We start from the raw sequence: 13,020 nt of genomic DNA, 5'->3' as shown, positions 1-13,020 counted from the left end.
TGTGGAAATAAGCGGCTATTTTGAATGAAATTGACGAGGAATGGCATTGGTTGCTCGTGGGGCCGGTGGCGAAGTCAAAACTTGCCAGGAGGACCTTTCAGCTGCAGGGTTTTGTACCTGAAGATTTCAGAATGAAACCACCTTGAAGTTTGTGTTCTACTAGTCTGTAAGTATCCATCTCCATACATCTAGTTGTACAATATGGCATTCCCTGCCAGTGGCAATTCTAACGTTAGTTAAATTATAGTTCAATCTTAAATCAACTCTATTTTAATTTTGTGAATGATTTAGCTGATTGCACTACGACTTATTTCAGTGTAATAAACGGTGAATGTGCTGCATTTTTGTTGGTTGGAGGCAAAAGGTGAGTTTGGTTTGCCAACGAGAAGATCCAAATCAGTAATGTAAAATTATCATACTTTTGTTTGTAAAATGTTGAGTCTGCCCATTTAAATTGAATGTGAAGAACAGGTGTGTTGAGTGGATGTTCTTTGAAATTATTTTGTTAATTATTTGCCTGATGTTGAACTTGATTTTGACTGTTTATATTTGGCCGATTGCAAGGTGTAAAAGGTATGATACAGTTGATCATTATGAAATGCTTCTGAGAGCAAAAAGACATTGCATTGTACAGTTGTACAACATATTGGCATTTGACCGTAGAAAACTTAATCAGATGGGTATTTCGGTCAGATATGTGCCCTCTATTCGCTCGATTCCATAATCTCGTCTATATCTATGTTTCTATCTCGATCTATTATGTCAGACTATTTTATCTGTGAATCTGACTGCTATTTATCAGTTTGGATAGGGTCACTGCATTTAGTGACTCTTCGGTTGTTTTAATTATGGTTCCAAAATATTTCGTCATACGCTGTGGCTGGAACTCTGCTAATGTGTGAAGTTTCTGGAGTTGTTACTAGTTTAGATTGCTGACAGGCAAGCACTCAAAATGCAGCTTTGCCCTACATAGCAAAGTATTTTCAGTAAGGAATCTCATTATTTATGCCCAAGGGGTATTTATTAGGCTAACGTTTTCAGGTACTGGGCTGAAAATAATTCAACGCTGTTAGTAGTGGTGTGTTTGCATTATTAACATAGTTGTTAAGTTGTTTATTTCATCAGAATTGCCACGTTCTGTTTCAGAAAGAGATGCACAATATCCACTGACCGAGTTGAATTGAGTCTCATGGCCACGGTCAGTGGCACTCAGAGAGGCTCCAGGCTCTGACAATAGGGCAGAGAGCAGGGAGCGTTTTGCAGCAAACAATCCTGTCTTTCAGCGGAATCCAGAACTAGGGCACGCATTTGTATTTTAATATGAGCGGCGAACTGAGCGTGTATTGGGTTTCTTTTGTCTGCAGAAGATCACATATATCGCCCATAGTGCAGTTTAATTGTGTTTTCATTACTTTGAAAACAAGACTACCAGCCGACCATTGGAAATATATTTAAATATAGGCGCAGATGTGAACGTTTGAATTATTTGAAATGAAGTCATGATCTTAGTAAACGCAGAAGGTGTAAATCTTGTAATAAAAACGCCTCACAGATTTCATAGAACGGTAGATTGCATATCTTGTTCTTAGCTCGTCTTCTGTTCAGGTCAATCTACATGCCTTAATCTTGTTTGAAGACGAATATAGAAACTATTTCCAGATGTTAAGTTGAACAATATAGCATTTAGACCATTTCATACGTGGTTCTCCCACATCCTGGAAATAATTTATTATTTTATAAAATTGCTGTGCTGCAATAACAGCAAGCATCTTAAAACCGCATTGTTGGTTACAAATTCGCGACATGTAATATACAAATGAATATTCATTACACAACAGGGTAAGTGGCCAAGGAGGAATTGAATGGAACTATTTATATTTCAAACATTTCACATGTCACAAATAACGTTATCGAAAGACTAAACGTCGACGTAATGTAATTTTTAACACTTTATTACATATTGAAGCATTTGTCAAATTTATCCACATTCTAATAGCATCAACTAATCTTTTTAATTCGTGAATATTTTACAGGTTGAAAGTAAACCGGATACATTCATGTTCTGAAACATAATACCGACGAAAACGGTAAAACAAAACATATTCAGTACTTCGTGTGTACAAATGCATGTGAAATGTATACCATATTCACCGTATAAAAACATTTAGTTAATGACGCACTGGTCTTGTTATTGTGTTATGTAGGGTAGTATTAACAGATTATAGTATCTAAAATAATTGACTTTACAATGCAGATATAGTTATAGTGACGAATACCCATCTCAAAATGCATATGACAACAATCAGCCATAATAGTAAGATAAAAATGCAAATTCTGCGTATGGAAAAATACAGATCAGCACAGAATGCAAGTCAAATGTTTTGCAAAAGCATTACAGATAGCTATAATTAAATGGCCTTTTATCATACAAGATGGCTGTTTTGACTGGTTTTAGTGGTCTGCGGCTTATTCAAAAGCATGACACACAGCTCCAATGAGATAGGTGATTCCTCGAATGACTAAGTACTGTTCCCTTTAATTACATCCATTTATCTAATCCAGAATTAGGGCGGCAAAATGTCGAATATAAGTCTATGTATCCCCTGCAGTGTATCACACAAAGCTCACGTGCATGCGTACATTCGCCGCCAATTATGAAAACTGAATATTAACATATGTAGTCGCTATATTATTTTAAGATCACGAGGGTAGTTCAGATCCATGCCATACAGTGTCGCTGAATCCATCTGGAAACCTATAAAAAGATTACAACAGTGACATGACAATCACGTCCCAATCTGTAAACCACTAATGACATTTTCATTTAAAATATGACTCATTTATCCGCTGTGTTATGGCAATATTTTTAAGATGTGTTTTAACCAATGTTTTGCTGCATTGATATAGTTAAATTTGCCTTTAAGACAATGTTTTCCACACTGTAACCCAATTATGATGTATTCAGTTTATAATACCTGTGGTCATTTGGTCTTTTAAGGTGGGGTATGAGTTATCAGATTTCTGGTTAAAATAGTCCCTGTACATCACTTTGATGGGATGATTTGTATAAGTGTTGTCGCAATAGGCGTACAGAAAGCGACCTTAAGGCAAATTTGACCAACATTTCTGTATTTTAAGACTTCACCTTGCATTTTGAAATTCCTAATTCAATTATAAATTCAATAGAAAAGTGGCTAAAATAACAATTTAATAAAATAATCTTAAACCTACATTGTGCTAAAGGCGTATATTTGGTATCAAGGCAACTAAAAGAAGATTGGCAGGTTTGAAATTGGGAACATTGGTAATGGAACGCGAGTGTTTAATCGTCACGTTCACTATTGCCAGTGCCATTGCCTTTAATTATTATGCCTATTAAAACACGCTGCTGCAAGTAAGAGCCAACCCATGTGACAGGTAGTCATTATTACTGCAATCATTTTTGGCAACTAGTATATTTCAGTGACGTTGGTGCTGAAGGACTTTCCCTCTAAAATGGTGCAGCTCATTTTACATTTACCGAAATGACTTCTTCGTGCACAAAAAAAGTGAACAGCACATAATTGGACTAATTTAAATTCCGACAAAGATTCACTTGCATTCGAACGTTGGCACCTATTCAAACTAATGCATTCGAGAGATTATGAGTCTTAATTTACGATGTGCTGCAGACTTTGGGATAGATATGATGAGGTTGATATTTACACCAAATGCAGTCCTCTGCAGAACTGTGTATCGGCATCAATCCATAGTTTAAAAAAACACAAAAAGTGGTTTTAGTAGCACTTGCAGTAGTCTATTACTTTGAATAGTATTATACACCTATGCATTTAAAATCGTGTGACAAGTGTTCTTCGTGAATTATTTATTTATTTTGGGAGGACGCCGCACAAGGTAAATTAATATTGCCTATAGTTTACTGCACTGTCTTCTGTGTCATTCAAAATACACAAAATTTCCAGTTTTGGTATTCAGTTTTCATTTTTCATGATTGTAAGAAACCCATAAATTGTAATCTGTTAAACTCATGTAATAGGCCCTTTGCGACTGCAAAGTGGAAAATAAAAACAGAAAGGTTTCTGTCTGTCTGTTTGTACGTCAGTCTGCCATGCCTTATATATTGCAATAATTGAACAATTGTCATTCGCTTAAGAGCATAGTTAAGCAAATCCAAGAGCATGTCAAAATGGATTGAGGTATTTGTACACAATTCGGTTCATCGTATTTTAAACCTCTTTAAATACCACAGTATTTTAGGGTGCTTCAGTTATGTCTCACTACTCAATCTATTAGCTGCTTTCAATGTTCAGTGTTGCACTTTACGGCGACAATGTTGTCATTTCATGAAAATGACCCTTATGATGGAAAAATTCTTTCCGTTGTGTTGTCTGGTTACTGAGCCAGCACTTAATTCAAAATGGACCTATCTGCTGCGCACTAACGGTAACGTCACAGCTTGAGTCATTTAAAGCCTTTCGTGTGTTTTGATAAAACGAGTAATTGTCTCATTCTTTGAATGCAGTGATATTTTATGGGGGATTAAGACTTAAAATTGGACTCCGTCTGTTGTACAATTTCTAACGATTATACTTTAGTTTCATTTATCGACTGCTTTTTATTTTTGTGTTTATTCATTCCCCAATTTGTTGCTTTTTTGATTTCATAACTGTCGTAGACATCCGGGGAAAAGTCTAAAAAATTTAAACATTGGCATAGTCTTGTTATTAGAAATTAAGGCCGACAAAGCACGGTGTGTTACTATGCCAATCCTATATTAGTTGTTTCAATTGTAATTGTTTCAAAGGAGAAGATTGTCATTTGAAATATAGAGTTTGTACTGAGTGAGCAATAGTCAAAATATATATTTTTTTATTTGCATAAGTGTAAATTAGAGAGGAGAATAAACAACATAACAGGAGAAATGATCACAACTATTAATTTAAAAGCCTGGTCAAAACAGATAGCTTAGTCTATTAGAAAGTCGTCTTGTTGATTGTATCGTTTAATTATGATTTGATGGTGTCATATTAGAAAGATCTCAATAACTGACATAGGGTCCTTTTGATGAAGCAACGTAAAATAAACTGGCGTCGTTTGATTTTTACATAAGATTTATACAATCTCTTCTGTCTCTGAATAAACTAATTTGCTGAACACTTATCTAATTAATCTGCAAAACTAAGGGCTGTTATAGTGTATAGTGAAAGGGAACATTGCACCCCATCAGCTACTTAAACTAACCTTTCAGATCTTACCTCTTAATATTCAGACATACACCATACAGTTAGTTTCTAGCTGAATAAAGTAACAGGCCAACATCAGGCATAACTAGGAGCAGAAATTCTGCATTGTTCTTCTATTAGCCCCATTTTCTCCTGTGAGTCGAATATGACGCAACTGAATTTTATACATATATATATACACACACACACACACACACACACACATATATGGGGGGGGGGCATAGAGAGTGAAATTGTGGGGTCAATTCATGTTCTGTAACTCTGGCTGCAGGTTTCTCAATGACGGATTGTCTCCATTTGTAAAATAAATCCTCGTGTATTCCAAGTAAAGCGGCAATTTTTGGCACTTACAGTCATTGGAATAATACGATTCATATGGCATTCCTCTGATCTGAGAAATAAAATGACACAGAAGACTTGCAGTGAAGATCTTATGTCATATTTTACTACAAACACTAATGGAACAGGAGAACACGGCCGCGCGTTCCCAGAGTCGCCTGACACTCAGCATTCAGCCATTCGGTGAACTTTCCATCTCTGGTCTCATTGCACACTGGCGATTATCCAATTCATTTTAATTGAAGAATCCCGGTGCCAGACAGCATTTGACTACGATGGGAAGCGATTTTAAAAAACCAAACAAACAGCCCGAGCAAATTGTTTGCGTATTCATACATGGACTCACTGCGTAGCGAGCTCTGATCTCCAGTTCCCCCGAACAGCAAGGCCCTGTTTTTGTTAAAGCAGTGGCAAAATGCCTCGTAGCAACCGTGCGAGGGCACAGAAATTGAAGGACGTTACCCCGAGCAGAGAAGCTTTCATCTATCCAAAGAAGGACAGACTCGTCCAGAGCTAGGATTGGCCACACATTATTTGCTGGAAGGAGAGCAAAAGGGCCGCAGCTATTTTAGATCTGGCGACAAAATAAAGGTGTTGAGGGGGGTGGGGGGCTTGGAGTCCCTTTGTTTGCGGCGGGAGCTGACGACTGATCGGCCATGCATATCAATAAACGTGTACTTGAAATTTCTCATGACATCATCATTACCTTGGTCTCCCGCGGTCCGGGACCTTTGACCTCGCCGGGTTGGTCCAGATTTCGGCACCGCAATCCCAATGATGGCCCTGATCCGTCTTCAGACCCCTGGTAGCAGCGGCAATGGTGCGGCAGCTCCTAGCTTTCCCAGCTCCGCCAGCTCTGACGGGGGGGGAAACCGCTCTCCAAATCTCTCAGCAACCGCCCGCCGCTGCCATTAGAACAGATCGGGATCGGCAGCAGCTGAGGGGGGCGACCGCATTGCCCGCTCTCCCGGCTCGCTGTGCCCGTTTCCACCACGGAATTAGCCAAGAGAAAACATTGACGCGATGTGGCCGCTTTGGATAAGTGCTGTGGGCTCAACGTCTTCATGCAGTCTTTGTGAGAATGAAGCGATTTACAATGCAAATAGAGGCCTGTGGACGGATAGATGCACCTCACTCTTAACTCTGTCCAGATCATATCGAGACTAAACCGCCGATGGGGTTGCTTTTACCCCCCACCCGTCCTCTTGATATTAATACCTGGAGTGCTAATGTTGAATATTAAGTTCTGTGGAAGTTGACCAAAAACTTCGAGGGACGATGCACCCTCTCAGTGCCAGTGAGCAGATGAGTATCTCTGGGCCGAGAAGTAATTTATGTGGGGAAAAAAAAGGTTGAGAATGTGAACATGGCGAGATCTATTGCAGACTTCAGGTACTGCGAGTGTAAAGAGAGTGGAAGGCATCCGCAAACGCAAGGATTGAGGAAGTTAGTTGTTATCTTTGGTTATCTAGCTGTATGAGTGTATTTGACCGTCATAAAGCTAGATAACCGAAAGTAAAAACTGCTTCTAGGATCTTCGTGGCGCTTCCGAGAAAAGGATGAATCATGGAATCGTACATCCTACCCCCCAACCGCCCCCCTTAAATATCGTCGGGTGCTAAACACTTAGAAAGTTAAACCGGTGGTATGTCTACAGTATCAATATAAAAAATCCTTAATAAAGGTATTCGTGCTGATGGTGACGGAAGTATTAGTGGATGCAAGTTAACTCCAACGCAAGGGTTAAATAAGTGCCCTCTGGTACGCATGGTCTGAACGTTTTGCAATAATTAGACTTGCATAGTTGTTAAAAAGAATATGACTGAAACTGGTGTCTCAACTTTGTACCTGAAATATTAAACTGTCCTAGAGAAAATGGAAATTGTTTTCGATTTAAGAATCACCTCTCCAGTATTTATTTGGATATCTCGCTGCGTGAAAGTCGGAGGGTTTCTTAGAATTGGGAAAGCGAATGGGATTAAAAGTTTTAAATCGGAAGAGGTCTCGGGGGAGATTTTAGTCGATCGGTTGTGAAAATATCACCAGGCGAGCATTTTACTCTGGAACATGTGGCAGAACTTGTATAAGATGCATTCATGGGAACGTTTGTAGTCACATGTCTCCCCAAGAAAGAAAGCCAAATACGTTTTAATCGGCTCGCCAAAAGTGTTTACGTAAATAAACATATAGGCGACGGAATAGAGGACAGCCGAGTTTCAATCGCTAGGTGTAGATCTGATCGTTATTATTTTAAAATTCAGAAAGCAAAGAAGGTTTGCTCTTCCAGCTCGGTTTCCTTGAGGAAGGCAATAAAGCAGAAAGACGCGGCGGGAACCTCCCTCTTGTCAAACTGTAAAAAAAACAAAAGTGTCTTACTCTGCGTCTAGCCTTGGAAATTAAACTGACATTTAATGAAGGATACGAAAGCACGTCGTCCTGATGACTACCCACGTGGCCACTTTTTGTTTCTTTTTTCAGCATTATCGGATATATCCAGGAAACAGCGCTGGCATCCCAAACTAAAATAATTAGGACGTGTGCAGGCGTGAAAGGGCGGGGGCTGGGGATGGGGAGAGAGTAGAGTCTGCAGCTTGCGCCTAATTGCTTCCGTTAAACGGAGTTCAGGAGATGTGAACGGCTGGCCGCTCCGCTTCCCACGCTCGGGGGCGGGGGAGGGGGGAACGAGTGGCAATGTCGTGCCCGAGCCCAACCGCTGACAGGCAGCTGGATTGGGGGTGGGGGTTGTTGGTGGGCTATGGAGGAGCGAGAAACTGTCAAGTGCAGCTCTCTATCTCTAAAACAAATGTGATGGCATTTCCCACCCACATCCCTCAGCACGTCAGCTTGTGCCCTCCCTCCTGGGATCACCGTATATTCTGGCCCCTGGAACTTAAGGAGTGTAATCTTACCAAGTGGACAATAGTTTCACTTAATAGCAGCCTATTGTATCCCAACAGGCTAACCGGGTTTGGGGACTGGCAAGCTATGAACCTTGCTACTGTCTTTTATTTACTCAATTCCCGTTAGATGTTGTTTAGTGGCGAGCAGTCTGGCACACGCCTGCTTAACCTTTATTACTGTAATAGCCATCCGTGACACTTGCCTGTTTGCTTAAATTCATTGTTTAGGACAAACAACGTTTGCATTGTAAAAGTGTAAATGAGTGTGGTGTTTACTGTATGATTCAATGGTGCTGTAACCACTAACTGCTGTTAACCTAAAGCCTGTTTGTTTTAAAAAATTAGCATTACAAAGTACACATTTCTTTCCTTTTGAGAATAAGGAAGATTCCGTCTAAACAATAAGGTGACATGGGAAATTGCACTCTTAAATGTTCGTCCAAACGGTTGGTGTGTTTCAAAGCATTTACTGCTAAATTGAAAACGATTGAATTCTGATGTTAGGCATAACAATGGTCTCTGCAAGTTTCTTCTCAGTGAAGAATGTTCACTGTTAGTGAACAGTTCACTCTCAGTGCTTTGCTTTTACGTAAATATTTTAGGAAGAATATTTTAATGAACAGCTGTTTTGTAACTGGGCTTACTGCAATGAGAAACAATGGCCTTCAACTATTGAAACACACAAAAGAAATATACAAGGGTTCGTTAGAGTAATTTATCCATAAAATTGTTTAGATTATTGTTACTAAGTGACTTATGGTTATAATTTCTGGAACATAGTCAAAGCAATATAAGTTTTCCAGAACAGAGTTGACAAAATACAATGTGGTGTTACATCTGTATTTTAGAACGCAGTCTACAAATACATATATCAATACCCAGTGAAAACAAGTTGGAGGAAATTTGAAGTCTGCGTGAGTGTGCATGTTAACTAGTGGGAACCAGAGATCCTCTTTTGTGGCAAGGGAGCAGCAGATTGCTGTGCAAGGCCAATGTTAAAAAGGCAGCTGAATTTAACACCATCTGGAAGAAAGGATCCCTTCACGACTTTCTCACACCGTCAGACAAAACTAGTGTCTCTTGTTTGGAGCCCTTGTCTAAGCACCCATACAATACCGAGTCATTATACTTTGGCTGAGAGAAAATTTGAGAACACAATATGGGTAACCATTGAATGACCACATCTCATTGTGCCCGCTTAAGTCGATTGAAATCTACGTCTAGTGCTATGAATGGTGGCATTGTTTCCCTACTGGGTCAGTACTAAATGTCAGCACACGAAAAAAAAATGCAGTCTACAAATATCTGCCCTAAATTTAGTTTTGATATTTCCACAAATTCCTATAAGAAGATAAATAATTTTAAAGTTTCCAGTAAATGAGCGGTGGGATGGGGGCATTGTTTTGATGTCTATTTAGTACGGCATTAAAAACTCGAATGTAATAGTAATATTTTTATTTTGTATTGTCAGCTAGAGACTTGGTTATCGAATTTATAATTCAGATACTTTGCCTTTAAAGACTGTTTTGGATACTGTGGTGAGGATGGATTTGCATATTTTGATTTAAAAATCAAAGTTTTGTATTTTGTTTGGAGACAAGAAGATAAACATAATCGTATATTCAACATTTTTTTTTTAATTACACGAACTTTCTGATAGAGATAGACCCCATCCCTTCCCTTCGCCTTGCCCTCAGATGTTATAAAAAGACAAACATAGAATAGACGAAAAAATGTAAAATATCTTCTGAAGGGTCCAGAAAATCTTGTTTAATTTGAAGAACCCGATTGGTATCATACTACAGTGGATTTGCGTAAGGTGAACATAATAGGAGAATTAAAAGAAAAACAACCTGTTTGGAGATGTTCTGTCCTTTTTTCATGTCAGCTGGGTATTAGAACTGGACCTCTGGTCCAAATGTAGAGGCATTACCTTTGCACTACATGACCCCTGTGCTAGAGTTTATATATTGGCAAATGTTTGTTGCCCATTAAAACATAGTGACATGAACCATTCTAACGTGAGATGCCAATTTTAACCTACGGGGACATCTTAGACTTCCCACAGATGGTTTCACTTCTATTATGTTTGATGTTCTGAAATTTTGAATCAGTCTTTAATTAAATTGATCTTGGTAGTGGACAGGATGATAATGGTTTCAAGTAGGTATAACAATACCCAAGGACCTTATGTTCTGTATTTGTACTTTACGGGCATAGCTATGACATTGAATCAGTATGGAGTCCCGCTGCATCATTATTTTGGAAAGTTATTTTCTAGCCAGAAAAAAATGGAGCCTTACACATATGCTGGATTGGAAAGCATTGTGTCCTTTGAGTGTGGTAATGAAGAATGGGGAGATACATTTCATGAGAAATTTGTTTCAAATCCTGTAGATTTTAGTTGAAAGTGAACCTTTTTTTTCAAGCAATGATAGTTTCACGCGCTCTCCGGCAAGAATGTAATCTGGCTTCTGGACATAGACACTTCTGCTCTGTTTTATGAATATCTGGAATGGTATAAATGCTTTATTTTTCGCAAAAGCGGACAGCGTTTAGAATAATTACTTTAGTTTCTTCCTGGAAGCAAATCAGATCAATAAGTATCAGAACGAAGGAATTCTTTGAACATATTTCAGCAAAGGTTTTTTCAGAGTATGCTTTAATTGGGGTTAGAGTAATCCCACCCACCCGTAAATGTGTGAAACTCTCGTCATGGATTCTCTGGTCGTGAATTTGAACTTGTTTAACTGTTAATAACGTGCCATCGGCTCAGTCGAGGTGTTGTGAGTGAAGGATGACAGTTTGCTGCTGCTGCTGCCGCCGCTGCTGCTCTCTCTTTAATTGCTGTTGCTTGGGCCTGATGTGAGCACAGCTGCATTGCTCCGGTTAATTAGCCCTGCATTCAGCCCAGCGCCGCCGCGCTCGTGCCACTGGCGCGGGAACAGCCGGCCGGCTGGCGGTCGCCGCCGCTCATTGGCTGTTTCCCTGGCGACGGCTCGTGAGTCAAGCAAGGACGAGCGTGTGTGCGCGTGTTTGCGTGTGCCCGCGAAGCAGCGCGAGCGCGTACACGTTCCATAAGAGTCGGCAGGCGTCTATTGCAAAGCAGCTGCTTGCTCCTTATTTATTGTTTTGTATTCCGTGTTTTTCAAATTGCTAAAATTAACATTGGTACTTACAATCCAGTCATGAATTCATTTCTTCAAACGAGATTCAGTTCATGTTTGAATTTCATGTTTTGTGACTTTAAAATATAGTACTTTGAAATATAAACATCTAGTTTGATATGTAACGTGCTTAGTAATGTGTTTATATTACACGATTCCAACTCCTTCCAAACGTTAAATAACTTAAAACAACAGCTACCTTTTAGGTCAATTGCAGAATGTGCCTGGGAGGCGCCAGAACGATTTGATAAATTTGTCTGAGTAGTCAAAACAAGAACTGATTAAAAAAAAGAAACAAATACATTCACAATGTGTGTTCAACGCATGAGTTATTTTAGGACAGGGGTGGGGAATGTGGATTCTTTTGTCGAGCTTTGCAATTTCACAATCACATAATATTGAAATATCTTTGTTGGACATTTGGACTTCTTGGGAAATTCCACTGCGAATGAAGTGTATGATTTGCTACACCAGATCACTAGTAACTCCTCAATCAATGAAACATTGAGCATTTCTTTATGATAAATCAGTTTTGTGTAATTCCCGTGATTTGAGGCTTGTGTAATTACGTCACAACAAACAATCTTGTTACCTGTCTTCAGTAAGTGGAAGTGTGATATTCAGGCCTATCCATAATAGTACACATTGCATCCTGGAAAACGATACAAATCAAACTGTGGTACTACTGGTAACATAAACACGCCCCACACTGCTGTGACAACAACCTGGTGGAGTTTATTTATATGCTGTTAGTCTTTCTTAACGTGCTTGTATACAAATATGGTTGCATGCATGTATATAAATACATCCGTATAAACTCAACTTCCAGAAAGAGAATCATTAAGTAGATCAAGCATTTTAAGTTCTTCTAAAGAAGGATCCAAAACATTATGAATGCAGTATAAGTTAAATAATCCAAATATTCAATGTTTGCTGCGATACTTCCATAACTGAAACCATAACACAACACGACGTTATTTTTCTCATTTCTAAAATGAATAGATCAAATGGCGCGTAGGAAAACAGTTGAAAGTTAAAACACTCAAGCAGTGCATTTGCGTATTCCTGAGCACTATGCCATTTAAAGTAAAGGTTAACGTCTACGTGTTAATGTGATACAGCACGTGACATTAGATGAGTAATAAGTCGAATATCAAAATTATAATACCATACTTATTTTTAAAACGCACAGTCCATCTTAGCACATTCCTACAATGAGTTTCGAATATTGAATACCAATTATTGATACATATTTTAATGGATTATCACATATTTTAATTTAGCAGATCTGGGAATTATTTGAAAAATCTCATGATTATTTTCAATAGACGTTTAGATGTTGAATGTTACGTGTGTTCAATTACATTTCAG

General features: G+C 38.8%; 1 long non-coding RNA gene across 1 annotated transcript; it reads right to left on the bottom strand.

Moving 5' to 3' along the window:
• Nucleotides 1-2,513: 2,513 nt before the first annotated feature.
• On the bottom strand, nt 2,514-11,448 carry LOC122559419. Its single transcript, XR_006314427.1, has 2 exons — nt 6,289-11,448; nt 2,514-2,755 (listed from the first exon to the last, which is right to left on the bottom strand). It is a non-coding gene; the product is annotated as an uncharacterized LOC122559419 (long non-coding RNA).
• Nucleotides 11,449-13,020: the final 1,572 nt, after the last annotated feature.

This window comes from Chiloscyllium plagiosum, chromosome 2 (genome assembly GCF_004010195.1).
Source record: "Chiloscyllium plagiosum isolate BGI_BamShark_2017 chromosome 2, ASM401019v2, whole genome shotgun sequence".
NCBI lineage: Eukaryota > Metazoa > Chordata > Chondrichthyes > Orectolobiformes > Hemiscylliidae > Chiloscyllium > Chiloscyllium plagiosum.
Note: the sequence above shows the minus strand (reverse complement) of the source record. Positions and strands in the feature narration are given on the sequence as shown.